The 16202-nt window shown below is 49.4% G+C and overlaps 1 protein-coding gene across 1 annotated transcript in view; it reads right to left on the bottom strand.

Moving 5' to 3' along the window:
* Positions 1-13121, bottom strand: part of ITSN2 (intersectin 2) — a 169870-nt gene extending 156749 nt beyond the window's left edge. The window contains exon 1 of the mRNA XM_048506528.1: positions 12963-13121. The gene's annotated coding sequence lies outside the window, so the exon portion shown is untranslated. The remainder of the gene's footprint in view (positions 1-12962) is intronic.
* Between the last annotated feature and the right edge of the window lie 3081 nt (positions 13122-16202).

The following is a 16202-nucleotide window of genomic DNA, read 5'->3' as shown; positions in this document are numbered from 1 at the left end:
CAATTAATCTGTTCTAGGCACTCCAAAAAACATTCCAAAAACACAGGTGGGGCTGCTGAGAGGTGGGGCTTAACAGGGGTTATCTCTTTTTCTCTTTGTCCCAGGGCTGCTGAGAGGTGGGGCTGCTGAGAGGTGAGTCAGTCAGTCTTTAGCTCAGTCTCTGGAACCAGCAGAGAGGAGAAGCAGTGGAGAAGTGGACTGGGCCAGGAAGAGCAGAGTGAGCTCTGGTTTTCATTTTGGAAGGCTTTTTTCAAAGCCACAACTTTTAAAACAGTGAATTTTAACAGGGGATAGCAGGGGTTATCTCTTTTTCTCCTTGTAAGGCTGCTGAGAGGTGGGGCTGCTGAGGCTGCTGAGAGGTGGGGCTTAACAGGGCTTAACAGTTTTATTTTTTAAAAAACCAAATAAGGACATATCTTGAGGGATAGTAGGTACAGATAGCTCAAGGGGGGCACAGATTAAAAGTTTAATATTTAAATATCTAAACAAAATCAGATATGAAGGCAGGAAGCCAGCAGGGGGATGGGGGCTTTCCAGTGTTTTGCACTGAGTGTCACATGTACGACTATCTGCCACTAGGACAGAAGTTGTGGGTGTGCCCTCGCTGCAATGAGCTTCTGGCACTCAGGGAACATGTGCGTTCCCTTGAAGCCAAGGTGGCAGACCTGGATAAGCTGAGAGAGGCAGAGAGGGCGACAGACGAGGTTTTCAGGGACCTAACAGCCGGGTCTAACTCCCAAGGTGACATCTCTTCAGATGTCATGGAAAATGAAGGTCTTGGGGACAGAGGGTGTCAGTCTGAGGTGGGGAAAGATGCTCCCTTAGATGGGACTCCTTCCTTAGCTGGTGATCAGATATCCTCTCGCACTGAGGATACCCCTCGGGAAGGTGGGGGGCTCCTTGTAGTAGGTGATTCAATCATTAGAAATGTAGAGAGTTGGGTTTGTGAGAGGCCTGATGACTGCAGGGTGACTTTCCTACCTGGTGTGAGTTGCGGATGTCACGCTTCATCTAGATAGGCTGATAGACAGTGCTGGGGTGGAGTCAGACTTGTGGTCCACATTGGCACCAACGACATTGAGAAATGTAGCCAGGAGGTTCTAAAAGCTAAATTTAGGCTGCTAGGTAACAGGTTGAAGTCCAAGACCTCCAAGGTGAGCCCTTTGGGGGAGGGCGGTATAAAAGTGGAACAAATAAATAAATAAATAAATAAATAAGGTGGCATTCTCAGAAATACTACTTGTTCCACGCATAGGGCGAGCTAGAGAAGCAGAGATACAGGGTCTCAATGCGTGGATGAGAAGGTGGTGTAAGGCAGAGAGTTTCAGATTTGTCAGGAACTGGGGAACCTTTTGGGACAAGGTAGGCCTGTACAAAAGGGACGGGCTTCATCTTAATCAAAGAGGAACCAGGCTGCTGGCACTCAACATAAAAAAGGTGGCAGAACAGCTTTTAAACTGATCCCTGGGGGAAAGCCAACAGGAGCTGAGGTGACTTCGGTTCGGAATACAGTATCTATGGAAATGCAGGCAGAGAGGGAGGTTTTTCTAAATCAACCACATACAAGTGAGGAACATAGCAATGTGCATGTGATAAGGGATAGTGTCTACACAAGACTTGAGGGCAAAGCACATAAATCCCAGGTTAGGGACAGAGACAGGGTATACAGGTATCTATGCTAATAGTAGAAGCCTTCGACCTAAAATGGGGGAGCTGCAGTACAGAGTTTTGAAGGAGGACATTGATATAGTGGGCATCCCAGAGACATGGTGGAATGAGGAGAACCAGTGGGATGCTGTTATCCCAGGTTACAGACTCTACAGGAATGATAGGACAGGGGCATTGGGGTGGAGTTGTCTTTTTACGCCAAAAGAGAGCATAGTGTCACATAAAGATAGACAATGCAAGAGGAGCTGATTCCCCGTGCATGAAGCATTGTGGATAGCAATACCAGATGTGAAGGATAGATATTAGGAATATACATTCATAGACCCCTGCGGACCAAAGCTTTCAAGAGGGATTTTTTGAGATGGAAAAAGAAATTAGAGAGAGGCCAAATGGAAAAAAAGCAAAACATAGTGGTAATGGTGGGTGATTGCATTTTATCCCCATATAAACTGGAAAAATGATGTGTCAGGCTCATGAAGTAAGGAGAGAGAACATCTCCTGGATTATGCTTCACAAAATGACTGTGGCTTAGAGCAGATGGTTGTAGAACCAACCAGGGGAGAGGTGATCCTAGATCTAATTCTATGTGGCATCCAGGACCTGGTGCAGGAAGCCAGTGTTGTTGAGCCGATAGGGAACAGCGACCACAATACTGTCAGATTCAGTATCTCTGCATGCGAACAAGTGACAACTACTAATGTAGTTACATTTGCCTTCAGAAAGGGAAATTTCTCAAAGATGAGGGGGATAGTGTGCAGGAAGCTGAAAGGGAAAATCAAGAGAGTCAAAACTGTCCAAGATGCTTGGAGGTAATTTGAAAACATAGTCATAAAAGCTCAGCTTGAATGTGTTCCGCAGGTTAGGAAAGGAAGCGCCAAGTCCAAAAGAAAGCCACCATGGTTAACAAGAGAGGTTGAGGAAATTATTAGGGAAAAAAAGATGTCTTTTAGAAAATGGAAGTCCAACTTAACTGATGAAGAATACCAGAGAGAACACAAATGGTGGCAAAAGAGAAGCAAGTTAGCTGTAAGGGAGGCACTGGCGTAATGCGCATTGGGTAAGGTGGGCAGCTGCCCAGGGCATCACCTTGTGGGGGGCATCAAAATGCTGGGTTCGTTTTTGGGTATTTTTAGTGGTTTTCCATTTTTGGCCTTCAGGGGGCGTAGTTTTTAGGCTAGCGGCACCAAATTTTCAGCGTATCATCAGGAGACTGTACTTATGCTATCCCCCACATTTGGTGAGGTTTGGTTCAGGGAGTCCCCCACATTTGGTGAGGTTTGGTTCAAGGAGTCCAAAGTTATGGACTTCCAAAAGGGGTGCCCCTATCCCCCATTGTTTCCAATGGGAGCTAATAGGAGATGGGGGCTACAGTTTTGAGGGTCCATAACTTTGGCCCCCCTGAACCAAACTGCACCAAACTTGGGGGGAATCATTAGGGCAGTCTCCTGATGAGACCCTGAAAGTTTTGAGACTGTGCCTTCAAAAAAAAATGTGCCCCCCCTCAGCCTCTGCAACCCCCCCCATTGACAGCAATGCAGAAAACTCCAATGTAGAACAATCGATTCTTGGGCAAATTTCTAGGATGTCTCCTGCAGGGGGTGCATTTTTTTGATGTATCGGCACCAAAAATTTCCGGGGTATCATCTGGAGATGATGGCACCCCCCAAGTTTGGTGCCGAGGATTTGGATTCAGGGGTTCCAAAGTTGTGGACCCTCAAAGGGTAGCCCCCATCTCCTTAGCAAAAGAATGTGGGATGGGGCACTTTTGCAGGGTCCATAACTTTGGACCCCCCTAAACCAAACTGCACCAAATCCTTTGGGGTACCATATAAGGACAGTTTCCAGATGATACCCTGGGGAATTTTGGTGCCAACTACATCCATCAAAATGCGCTCCCTCTGCAGGAGCATCCCAGAAATGTGCCCAAGAATCTTTGTTCTGCGTTAGTTTTCTGTATTGCTGTCCATGGGGTTTACAGGCTGGGGGGGGGGGGACATTTCTGAAGGCACAGTCTCAAAACTTTCAGGGTCTCATTGGGAGACTTCCCTGATGATACCCCCCAGGTTTGGTGCAGTTTGGTTCGGGGGGGGGAAGTTAAGGACCCTCAAAATTGTAGCCCCCATCTCCTATTAGCTCCCATTGGAAACAATGGGGGATGGGGCACACCTTTTGGCAGTCCATAACTTTGGACTCCTTGAGCCAAACCTCACCAAACTTGGGGAGTAGCATAAGGAGAGTCTCCTGATGATATGCCGAAATTTTGGTGCTGATATGTCTAAACACTTCACCCCCTGCAGGCACCAATGTCCTGGTGCAAAAAATTTTTTGGTCGTGGTGGAGTGGCCGCCCATGGGGGCATCCAACTCAGGTTTTGCCCAGGGCTACAGTTTGCCCAGGGCTGCCTTGTTACACCCCTAAAGGGAGGCAAAAAAGGATTATGAGGAACGCATGGCTGCGAACATCAAGACCAGCAACAAGCAGTTCTTCAAGTATATCAAAAGTAGGAAACCAGCTAGGGAAGTGGTAGGTGATGAAGGAACAAAATGATGAAGATGATGAAGGAACAAATGATGATGATGACGGAACAAAAAGGTGTGCTAAAAGATGACAGGGAGATTGCAGAGAAGCTGAATGAATTCTTTGCATCTGTCTTCACCCAAGAGGAGGTGAGGAAAATTCCTGCACCTGAACCAAGCTTCTTAGGAGGTGAATCCGAGGAACTAGCAAAGATAGTGGTAGACAAGGAAGAAGTTCTGGCAGCCATTGATAAACTAAATGCTACCCAATCCCCTGGCCCAGATTGCATTCATCCAAGAGTTCTTAAAGAGCTCAAGCATGACATTGCTGATGTTCTCACTTTAATATGCAACTTATCCCTGAAATCTGCCTCCATGCCTGAAGACTGGAAGATGGCCAATGTCACACCAATCTTTAAGAAAGAATCTAGGGGGGACCCGGGAAATTACAGGCCAGTCAGTTTGACATCTGTTCCTGGTAAATTAGTAGAATCTATCATTAAAGATAAAATTATTAAACATGTAGAAAAGCAAGACCTGCTGAGAAAGAGTCAGGATGGTTTTGCAGAGGCAAATCCTGTCTTACAAACTTACTAGAGTTCTTTGAGGACGTAAACAGGCATGTGGATAAGGGGGAACCAGTGGACATTGTCTACTTGGATTTCCAAAAGGCTTTTGACAAAGTTCCTCACCAGAGACTGTTGAGAAAACTCAGCAATGAAGGAAAAAGAGGGGAAGTCCTCCTATGGATTAAAAACTGGTTGAGAAACAGGAAGCAAAGGGTGGGTATAAATGGGAAATTCTTGCAATGGAGAGATGTAAGGAGTGGTGTCCCCCAAGGATCCGTTTTGGGACCAGTGCTCTTTACCCTATTCATAAATGATGTGGAAGTAGGGGTGGGTAGCATGGTGGCCAAGTTTGCGGATGATACCAAATTAGGTGGTGTGGTGAGAACCGCAAAGGATTGTGAAGAGCTCCAAGCGGACCTTGATAAATTAGGTGAGTGGGCTAAGGAATGGCAAATGCAGTTCAGTGTAGCAAAATGTAAAGTGATGCACATGGGGCAAAAAATCCAAACTTCACATACACGCTACAGGGGTCAGTGCTATCAGGAAAGGGATTTGGGCGTTTTAGTCGATAGTTCCATGGGAATGTCAACTCAGTGCATGGCAGCTGTGAAAAAGACAAACTCTATGCTGGGGATAATTAGGAAAGGAATTGAGAATAAAACTGCAAGGGTTGTCATGTCCTTATATAAAGCAGTGGTGCGACCGCACTTGGAGTACTACCGTGTTTCCCTGAATATAAACAGTGTCTTATATTAATTTTTGCTCCCAAAGATGTGCTATGTCTTATTTTCAGGGGATGTCTTATTTTTTCCTGTGTTCTGTTCGTCGGGCATGCTTCCAAACAAAAACTTTGCTATGTCTTACTTTCGGGGGATGCCTTATATTTTGCACTTCAGCAAAACCTCTACTATGTCTTATTTTTCGGGGATGTCTTATATTAGGGGAAACAGGGTATGTTCAGTTCTGGTCGCCACATCTCAAAAAAAGGATATCAGAAAAGAGATAGAAAAAAAGAGATGCAGAGAGAAGGGCAATGAGGATGATTGAGTGATTGGAGCACCTTCCTTATGAGGAGAGGCTGCAGCGTTTGGGACTCTAGTTTGGAGAGGAGATGTCTGAGGGGGGATATGATTGAAGTCTATAAAATTATGCATGGGGTAGAAAATGTTGACAGAGAGAAATTTTTCTCTCTTTTTCACAATACTAGAACCAGGGGGCATTCATTGAAAATGCTGGGGGGAAGAATTAGGACTAATAAAAGGAAACCATGTAAACGCAAGACAGAAAGTGAGTAAAAAGATACCTCTACTGCAGGAGTCGGGAACCTTTTCCACTTAATGAGCCATTTGGCTCGCCCGCTCCCCCCTCCCCCCCGCCCGCTCGCCCCCACTCCCCCGCCCGCTTTCCCACCCGCCCGCCCACTTGCTTGCCCCCACTCCCCCGCCCGCCGCTCGCTCGCCGCTCGCCCCCCGCCCACTTGCTCGCCCGCTTACCCGCTTGCCTCTCTCGCCCGCCCCCGCTCACTTGCTCACGCTCTCGCTTTTGCTCGGGCCTCTGGCTTCACTCTGTTCGTACTGGCCGCTACCGCCCACTCGCTCGCCTGCTTACCTGCTTGCCTCGCTCACTTGCCCACCCCTGCTCGCTTGCTCGCCCCTGCTCACTTGCCCCACTCGCTCGCTCGCCGCCCCTGCTCGCTTGCTCGCCCCCACTCACTTGCCCGCCCGCTCGCTCCCCCGCCCACTCGCTCGCTTGCCCACCCCGCTCGCTTGCTCACTCGCTCGCCTACACTCACTTGCCCCACCTCGGCCGGGCCCACCGGCCTCCCTGCTCGCTTGCTCACCACTTCACCTTGCCCGGCCTGCTCGCCTCTCACCACTCGCCGCGCTCGCCCGCTTACCTGCTTGCCTCGCCTGCCCCCTGCTCACTTGCCTGCCCGCCAGCCGCTTTGCTTAAGTGGCTCCACTCCCCGGCCTGCTTGCCTCGGGCTCACTTGCCCGGGCTTCCCTCGCCCACTCGCTGCCTCCCCGCCTCCGCCAAGGCTTGCTCGCCACCCTGCTTGCCTCGCTCACTTGCTCACCTGCCCGCTTACCTCGCTGCCTTTAATTTCTGCCCGGGCTTGCCCGGGAAGGGGCAGCCACGCCAGGAGCCGCACGAGAAGCGGCGAAGAGCCGCTTGCGGCTCGCGAGCCGCGGGTTCCCGACCCCTGCTCTACTGGCTCTTTAACTTGGCTTCCCCCACCCCAAGGACTACGCAGTGAGGAGAGTGCTGCTGCTTTTCCTTTAACGCTCACCAGTCACCAGGATGGAAGGAAGGACAAGACCTTTTCCCACCATCTGGCCAAGGACACCCTGTGTTGCTCCCCTACCACCCCAAAACTCCTCATCATCCCCCTTGAGGTTTCCACCACCCCAGGGGGGTGGCACCTCCCACGTTGGGAATCCCTAGAGTAGACCTTTCCCACAACTGCTCCGTTAACAGAATGCTGTGATACTATCACAGCATCTAAGCCAGTGGTGGCAAGCCTTTGGCACTCCAGCTGTTATGGACTACAGTTCCCATCAGCCCCTGCCAGCATGGCCAATTGGCCATGCTGGCAGGGGCTGATGGGAACTGTAGTCCATAACAGCTGGAGTGCCAAAGGTTTGCCACCATGGATCTAAGCAGAGCTGGAGCCAGGGGGAACAGCACTCAGTGCACATGTGTGCCCTGGCCACACCCCCGCCTGCCCCAGAACGCCCACACCCCGGTGCGTGCTTGGTGCAAGACGCCACCCCCCAGCCCCTTGGGCGCTAAGCCACTGATCTGAGCTGATTTCACACCAAGAGCAAATACTGAGTTTTTGTGTAAGGCCCAGAAAGGGAGAAATAACTTCTAAAATCCAATAACAAAAAGTAAAGAGAGACTGCATAGCCATTAATGAACTCTTGACAATATATACCCCACTAAACATTCCCTTCTCACTGGACACAGTGTGTAACACACTTCTCTCTGTGATACACCTTTGAAGATGCCAGCCACAGATGCAAGCGAAATGTTAGGAACAAAATCCACCAGACCAAAGCCCACAACCAATCTTACAAAATTGCCTAATCCCAATATTACTGCAATAGTGCTTGCAAAAGAATGAAACTGTGACACCATAAGAACTTGGCATAATGAGAGAACTAAAGAACGCAAGTGCCCTGGACCTACTGTCTGGCTCTTGTAACTGGAAACACTGGGGATTGGGCCTGGGGCCTCCTGCAAGCCAAGCAGATGCTCTACATCAGTGGTTCTCAACCTTCCCAATGCTGCGACCCTTTAATACAGTTCCTCATGTTGTGGTGACCCCCAACCATAAAATTATTTGTGTCTCAGTTCCTAAGACCATCGGAAATATGTGTTTGCCGATGGTCTTAGGTGACCCCTGTGAAAGGGTTATTCGACCCCCAAAGGGGTCGCGACCCACAGGTGGGGAACCACTGCTCTACACCTAGCCATGGCCCATTCCCAGGAGCAGAAAACTCATGCCAGAAACATCTGCTCATCTAATTTTTGGTACTACCAATGCATATGGTTGTTGATGCTGATGTTAACCAATGCAAATGGTTCCTTCTCCCACCCTGGACATTCCACAGGTATGTATACTCCACTTGCCGTACTACTATCAGATCGTCTGTGGCCAAGGATCTACTCAAAATGAGAAACAGGCCAAGGAATATATACTTTCCCCACTTCTTCTGTAACCTCAAGGACATCACTACACAATTCTGTAGCCGTTAATTCAGGCCTGAATGGACTCCAAGTGTCAGGGCACCTGGAGATCACATTTTGGCACCTAGTCTTTTATTTAGCAGAAAGACAGAACCTAGTTTTTTGTTGTGATGACAACCAGGGTGATCTCATATTTATTTATATACTACAATATTTTGGTCTACCTTAAAAATAGATGACAAGAAATGGCGAAGAATTTAGGTTGAGGTTTGTGGCAGGAATAAGAAAGGCTGGAAACTAACACTGCATTCCAGATTGGGGGGGGGGGGGGGGGGGGGCTGCTGCTGCTGCGGCCAGGGATGGCACAGTCCTCCACCGTTCCCAAACAATGTTTTGCCCATCCCCCTCTGGATTGGGTCCTTAGTCTTGTACCAAATTTTTGGGATGGCTTCTAAAGCCGAAGAGCATTTGTCAAGGCCTGCCTTAATTCACAAGTAAGAGCAAGTGTTGCACTGGCCAATATAATTACCAAAGAGGGTAAGCGGAAGGAAACTTTTCTACCCAAGCTGATAATGGAGGATATCAAGGCTGAACGCAACTTCAGTATCTCCAGTAAGGAGCTCCTTAGAAAAACAAGAGGTTTATTTTATTTTTTTTGGAACATTAATATAATTGTGTTGGTTTTTAAAATTAAGTAAGGAGTTTAATTAAGACACTGCCCAGTAGTTTTGAACTGCAGAGGGCATCTTGAAGAATGTTTAAAATACTCCCTTTGTGAATCCACGTGCCTCAGAGGGACTTTCAATCAATTGCCTGCAGCAATATTTTGGCATTGAAAAATGTACATTTGGTTCCCTGTTTGCTTTGCATAGGCTATATATTTTCTTTTAAGTCCAGGTTGTTTTCTGCCCTTTAAGATGCTGCATTTTGCACAGGGCTGTGGCACTTTTAAAAGGCTCGAAAAATAGGAAACCCAACTCTACTCGCTGACTTCTTGAATCAGGATTTGCACCCGCTTTAGTGATCCAAGTGCTAGTTCTGAGACTGCTAAGTATATCAGACTGCTTTTTTCAATCATTTGTAGATTTAAGAATGTATCACCTCTAGGTTAGCCAAAAGGCAAGAGGCCATGAGTCCACTTCCTTCATTAAACCACCTTTGTAGCACCGTATATTAAAAATATTGCTGACATTACCAAAGCATGGAAAACTAATTTGTCAAAATGCACTTCTTAAAAAAAACACCACCAATATATTCTCTCAATCCGAGATTGTTTCAGGAATACATGACTGAAAAATATAGGAGGGGAAGGAGGGAAACAGAAACTCTGAGTGATGCCTCTCCCAAAGATCTCCAAGTGACACCACTCATTGCCATCAAGTAATAAGTGAGGAGGAAGCTGAGGAATGGGGCAGCTCCTCGCATTCCTTATGAGGTCACTGGGACGCAGCAGGGCCTCTCAAGTTAAAACCAAGCTTGGAAAAAATTCCAAGAAAATGTTACATTATTTTTAAAACAATAGCTTACCTTGCCATGATTAAGTCAAAAGGGAGGATATTGATTTTGAATTTTCTCTACTGTTTCTAGCATCTACAGTTTTCAAATACCTCTCAAGCACTGGTTTATTGATTTTACTGTTCTCAATCATCCCGAGTCCGTTTAGGATGGCCAGCCTATCAGCCAAATAAGTAATAACCTTACTATTTAAAAAAAAGTTTTCGTAAATCTGCTAACTTGGTGTTCAGAAACAGACAATATAACAAAACATGTATTTGACTCAAACAATAATGATTCCTAAGACTACTGGAAGAGAAAGGCAAATACTCCACAGGTATTGTGTACTGACAGAAACCTTGGTTTAGACAGATAGTACCTAAAATTCAGTTTAAAGATCTAGGACAGGTGACAAAAAGTAACCTGCAAGAGACTGCATGTAACAGGTGTTGCTCAGCTAATCTGCAGTTGGTCCATTAGCACTACCCTTATTATTTAGAAAAGGTACCAAAATGCTTACATAATTTCCTTATGTTAACAACATGCGGCATGCAAACCATTATGCATTGTAGGATCTCTGAAAGTTTTCATTCATTCTTTTTTTAACCCTAGACAATTGTGTTTTGAAAGGCCCATGTTGTTTTGAACACTGGTGGGAATGGAAGTCCTCACCAATGCAGTCACTGCTATAAACGGTTGGAGGATCAAAACGAAAATCCAGAAGAAGTAAATACTGTGGGGCAAAATGCAAACCCAGGCCAGGAAAAACATGGACTTTGCTCTCCGGAGCCTTCTTTTTGGGCACCCCCCCCCCCCCGGCTGCTGCTGCTGACAGCACTTCTATTGATCAACAGGATTCAATTTTTTATTTTTTGCTTTTCAACCAAAAATTGGCTTATGAATTGTAAAGGACAACAGAAGTTAAATACCAAGCCCCCCCTCCATCCCTCAATTTTAAATATCCAAGACAGAAATATTCTCTCCCTTTTTGTCAGAGGCGCACTGTGCCTAAATGCACCTGGGGAATGACCAGCTTCTTGCCCCCCCACGCCCCACTTATGGCAGCCGGGGGGCTGGGCTTGGCAGCAGGCCATATCCTGCCGTTCCCGGCCTCACTGGGGGGTGGGTGGGAGTCAGCCTGTGGAGTCCAGCTTGGCCAGCAAGTGGCACCCCAGCACGGGGGGAGCCACTGGGCACTGGCCGAGTTGTCATGCTGCAGGAGAGGCTGGGCACGGGCACCAGGTCGGCATCCCTCACGTGACACAATGGCCTGGATCCAGGGGCATGGGATACCCCAAGTTGCCAGGGATGGTACGCCCCTCCTCTCAGTATTTTTAGCCTTCCCTTGGTTTTGCTTTCTTTAGGGAAAATCTCTGTTACTACCATTGGTACTCAACACCAGTGAATGCATCAATACCCCTGTCACTCTTCTGCAGTTAAAAAACTGCTTATGCTGCCTATAAGTATGCACACGTGTTGATTTATCCGCCTCCTCTGGTTTTATAATCCAAGTTGCGATGCTTCCTCTTGGGAAAAGAGCTCCAGTTCCCATAGAAACCCGTGGAGGTGTTTTCAGACTCTGTCATTCTTCAACTCCTCCATCCTTCAGATGGAAGAACACACACAGGGCAGATTTCACAAGACAGATTTCACAAAACAAACGTGACTCACCGACTGCACTGACACGGAACCCAACCCCAGAGTTTAAGTCTCCAGAGGGTTTCAAAGGAAACCAAAATACCAGAGCACATACTTGAGATTCATCCAATGCCCACACAGCAACATTTAACAATGGATTTATACACCCCTTTATTTTTCAGACCCAGAAATGTTAACTATTCCTGTCCCTGGGATCACAGGGAACGAGTGAGTTCAGCTGTGTTAAGTTTTCACACAGCAGCATCCGGCTGCTCAAGAGAACCGAAGCGAAAGTTTAAATGGCGCTCCAAAAATGTGCCCAAGTATAGCAGGGTCTTTTTTTTTTGTTTGTCCTCCCAGAGGAAGGCAAATGGCACCAACTGTCCAGTTACCATTTTGGGACAAAAGAGGAAGAAGAGGAGGCCGGTCCTTTGGGCTTCCCAGGTTTGGCACCAGTGGGCCGATCTGTTCCCCTTGATGGTGTCTGGGTGCCAGGAGCGCAGGAGCAAGCAGGAGCCAGCTGGTGTCCTGGTTAAGAGCAGGTGCACTCTAATCTGGAGAAGGGGGTTGATTCCCCACTCCTCCACCAGAGTGGCAAAGACTTATCTGGTGAACCAGTTGTGTTCCTGCACTCCTGCTGGGTGACCTTGGACTAGTCACAGCTCTCTCTGAACTCTCCCAGCCGCACCTGCCTCACAAGGTGTCTGTTATGGGGAGAGGAAGGCACAGGAGCTTGCAAGCCCCCTTGAGTCTCCTCGCAGGAGAGAAAGGCGGGGTCTCAATCCAAACTCTTCTGCTGCTTCCTCTTAAAGAGCTGCCAACCTAAAGGTGAGCAGAGGGTTTCCAGCCAGCTTCAGTCTCCAGGGGCGGGCCCCCTCCTCCCGCAGGTGCACCTGCCAGGCGCCCACCTGCCGCCTCCTCCTCCATGCGGGAAGTGCCCCCCATGGCCCCCGCCCCCCTCCGACCGCGCAGAATGGGTGCAGCACCCCCGCCCCAGACAGGCTGCTCCCCAAGGGGCTGAGTGACTCCCAATAGGATGCGGGGGTGGGGCCTCAGAGTGCGGCGTGTGTGTGTGTGTGTGGGGGGGAATGCCCCAGAGGGCCCCCTCTGCAGCGCAGCGCAGCGGGGGGTGGGGGTGGCCCCTGCCGTCCGGAGCCGGGCTGAAGCCCCCAGGGGTTCTCCTGCCGCCCCTCTGAGAGCTGGCGGGCGGCCCCCAGGATGGGTCAAGCGAAGGCCCGCCGGCTCCTTCTCACGCAGAGGCAGGGCGGCGCGCACACGTTCCTCCCGACGCGCGCCCCCTCGCCCGCCCGCCCGCCCACCCGTGACCCCCAACAAGCGGGACCCCCGGCCGGAAGCCTCCCTCCACGCCCGCCCGCCCGCCTACCTGTTGCGCGCGGCGGCGCCTCCTCCTCCTCCTCCGCCGCTTCCGGGGCCTGTGCAGGCAGGCGGGCGGGCTGGGGGGCGGGGCTTCCTGCCTCCTCGGCTGGGGCTCCTCCTCCAGAAGATGGCGGCCACGGAGGGGCGGGGTTGGCACCGCCTCCTCCCCTCCCCTCCCCTCCCCTCCCCTCCCTCCCTCCGCGCCCGGCCCAGGCCGCCTCTGGGGGCGGGGGGGGGGGGCCCAGCGGCGTCCTCGGAGGGAAGCCCCTCCCCTTTAGAATTGGCCGTCATGCCCCGCCCCGCCCCGGTCTTTATATGGGGTCATGAGTGGGACTTGGGCCGCCTTTCCTCAGACGATTGCAAAGGGCGGGGAATAAATAGAAAGAACAGCCCACCTGGCAGGGTTGTTGTGGCGAGGAGGAGCGGGGAACAACGCCGCCAGCCAGCCGCTTCGGGCTCTCCTTTCTTTCCCCCAGCCACCCACCTTTTTGTGCAAGGTGCTGAGTGGGATTCCCAAAGACCAGGCTAGTTGGGACCCTGGGGGTCCGCAGCAGGAGTGGTGGGTTCGAGTCCCGCAGAGGTCTGTGGCTCATCCTCCTTTAAGGGTCGCAGAACCCTTTGGGGATTATTTTGCAGCTCCCACAGTAAGGACAGGCTGATCCTTTTAAACCAGTTTAAAGGCCATGAAGACACACCACTGCGCCCCGATAATCCCCCTCAGTCGCCTGTTCCAGCAAAACAATAATTTTGTGTCCATGTTTATGAAGCTATTGGTAGACTATTATTATCATCTGTTTCATTTCCCCTATATATGCTAGAGACAAACCAAACACTACAGGTCAAAAGTCTGCATAGGATATAATTGGTAAAAAAGGATATAATCAAGGATATAATTGGTAAAAAAAAACCAAAATCCACATCTGTAATTTATGTTTGTTTTGTGTATTGAAATATCATTTTTAAAACTTAAAGGGGGGGGGCACTTTGCGGGGTGGGACGGCCAAGCAAGCAGAGTTCTAAGAGAAACAACTGAGAGGAAAAACCATTTTGTGAGGGCAAGATGGAGGAGCATCGTGCCCCACCCCAGGGACCATTGGAGGAAGAGTGGGGTGAAATATTTGTAGAACAAGACTGTGAGGAAGACCACAGTGAGCCCATGAACGGGAGGGGCCACTGACTCCGGGTCCTGACATTTCTGAGAATTTCTGCATGGAGCCCAGAAAGGGTGGGATTTACTTCGCCCAAAGCGGTCGTTTTCTCCAGTGGAACCAATTTCTGTAGTCTGGAGATCTCGAGGCCTGTCTGGAGGTTGGCAGCTCTAGGCAGATATCAGTGATCTGCCCCCACACAGTGGATCCCGTGGAAGTTTCCTGGGTTTCATGTGAGATTTCTGACAATGTGTTTTTTCAGACTGGAATTTCATTTAGTTATCGCTAAGCCCAGTATCTCACAGCTAATTCTCTTTTCTTACTTATATGGATATTTATACTCTGTTTTATTCCCCAGTGGGGACCCAAAGTAGCTTCCTGTCCTCCTTTCTAGCTTCATCACAAAGAACCCTGTGATGCAGGCTTAAAGAGAAGGCGTGGCCTGAGGTCACCCAGGGAGCTTCCATGGCAAAGGAGGGATTCCAAAGTCTCCCAGATCTCAATCCAGCCCTCTGATCATTGCACTGTGCCTGCCGTATCAGATCCAGATGGTGTCAGATGAACATTAAATCAAAAAGGACTACAAGGGATTAATACATCTGCATTAATACATCTGGCAGCACGCAGAAAGTCCCAGTCTTGTGCATCTCTGGGTAAAAGGCAACGAAGGGCTCTGTTCACCAAACTCAGCTCCAGACCCTTGCAAACTGCACCGGCACAGACTTGAGGGTCGCAGTCCTGCAAAGTTCCCAGTCCAAAGCCTGGCAGAGTGCTCCCCGCTTCAACATAGGATGCCCCCGGCCCGAGGGGAATGCAAAGGAGGGAAGTGTGCGTGTGTGTGGGAGGGCAGGGATTGGATTGCCAGGATGTGCTCATTAAGGAACAAGGTGGAACCCAGCCTTCAAGAGAGGTGGCCAGACCAGAGCAGGCCCCCCAATAGAAGAAGGCTGGTCTGCTGCTTCCAGTGTGCTCCCCATTTGCCTTGTGGGACCAGCGCCCAGAGCTCAGACCACACACACACACTGTAAGGAATTCCATAGACGCAGAAATAAAAGGCTTTGGGAGTAAAAGTCCATTTATTAAGACATCTTAGAAAGCTCAAGTACACGCAGTGGCAGGAATGACACTTCCCGCCAGAAGCACAGGTTATAATACCATTCACCCCATCCCTTCCTGCTTCCCCATGGGAACAGAGTCTTCATCTCCGGCCAACTTGTTGAACGATAAGGTCTCCGCCGACGCATTACGGGCCCTATCACCCGGGCTGTGGAGATGCACTCCGCGTTACCTTCACTATCAACACCACTATTGAATCCTTTTGGCACTCTGCCTCCCTTGGAAGTTAGCCGCCAATCTCTTCCCCAGGTTTATCGCCGGAAAGGCGCTGTGAAAAGCAGAAATAAAGGGTGGGGGCTTCTGGCAATGTTTTCGAATAAACCCATTGATTGCCTCCAGAGGAATATCCCACCTAAGAAATCCGCCTTAAATATTGCCAAAGCTTTCGCGATTAAAGTTTAGAAGTCCAGATAAGCGCCAATTTCGCGAATGCTTGTACAGGCCATCAATAATAACGGTGGGGGGGGGCCTCTCCGTAGTGCGGTACGTACAGGCATCGTGGAAGGGAGCCTCCTTGAGCAAGTTGAAATGGAAGACAGGAGCCAGAGAGTTAGGCAAATCTAAGCCAGCAGCGACATCATGTAACCGCCTCTTAGTAATCTGAAAAGGTCCTGCACAAATCTCTTGCCAAGTTTGGAATATTTATGCACGCCTTCTGAGATTTTTGTAGATAAAATACACCCAGGAGCCCACACGCAGAGGGAAATCTGAGCCGTGTTTATCCGCTTATGCAGTTTTGGGAGTCCTTTGGTTTGTTGTAAGGCGGTCTGGACCGACTTCCATCCTGCTTCAGGGATGAAATCCACCGTTGAAATTCTGCAGAAGAGTCCAAAGTTGCTATTGGTGAAGTTGTAGGGCAAACTTGGCGGAAGGAGCCGACCAATTGCGACAATTTCAAAGGAGTTTTTTCTTTGTACTACTATGAACTCGCGTTATTGTTAGTATGATATTTCCCAAAGCGGAATAAGCTTCGACCAATTGTC

This window comes from Sphaerodactylus townsendi, linkage group LG01 (genome assembly GCF_021028975.2).
Source record: "Sphaerodactylus townsendi isolate TG3544 linkage group LG01, MPM_Stown_v2.3, whole genome shotgun sequence".
NCBI classification, from domain to species: Eukaryota; Metazoa; Chordata; class Lepidosauria; order Squamata; family Sphaerodactylidae; genus Sphaerodactylus; species Sphaerodactylus townsendi.
Note: the sequence above shows the minus strand (reverse complement) of the source record. Positions and strands in the feature narration are given on the sequence as shown.